The following is a 427-nucleotide window of genomic DNA, read 5'->3' as shown; positions in this document are numbered from 1 at the left end:
ACTCAGGAGCATTTGTCCTGGGCACGGCTGGGGTGGGGGCAAAGCTGGGGTGTTCCTATCACTGCTCTTGCACAGCAGGTGCCAGTGGAAGGCTTTGCATGGGTGGCGTGGTCCAGACCACCAGGCAGCGCTACTTGGTTGCCTCCCAGGGGGTGGTGGAGCCTACAGGAAGCCCCAGGCCCGGTGCAGGCCCCTAACCAGGCCACACACACATCCCCACATGGGCAGGCAGTCCCTGCCCCAGAACCAACTCTCAGCAGCATCCGAGCCCTGCTCTGCTCCTGGGCCACTTCACCCTTGGCCCTTGCTGGAGGGAGCTGCTTCCCACAGGGCCCTGGAGCTGCAGCTGGCAGTTTGAGGGCCTTGGGGCTGTTGGGACCAGGACAGGCTGCCCGCTCCCTGCCACGGGGAAGCCTCTCCATGCACC

This window comes from Crocodylus porosus, unplaced genomic scaffold, assembly GCF_001723895.1.
Source record: "Crocodylus porosus isolate Cpor-Errol unplaced genomic scaffold, CroPor_comp1, whole genome shotgun sequence".
Classification (NCBI taxonomy): domain Eukaryota; kingdom Metazoa; phylum Chordata; order Crocodylia; family Crocodylidae; genus Crocodylus; species Crocodylus porosus.
This window is presented reverse-complemented; position numbering follows the sequence as displayed.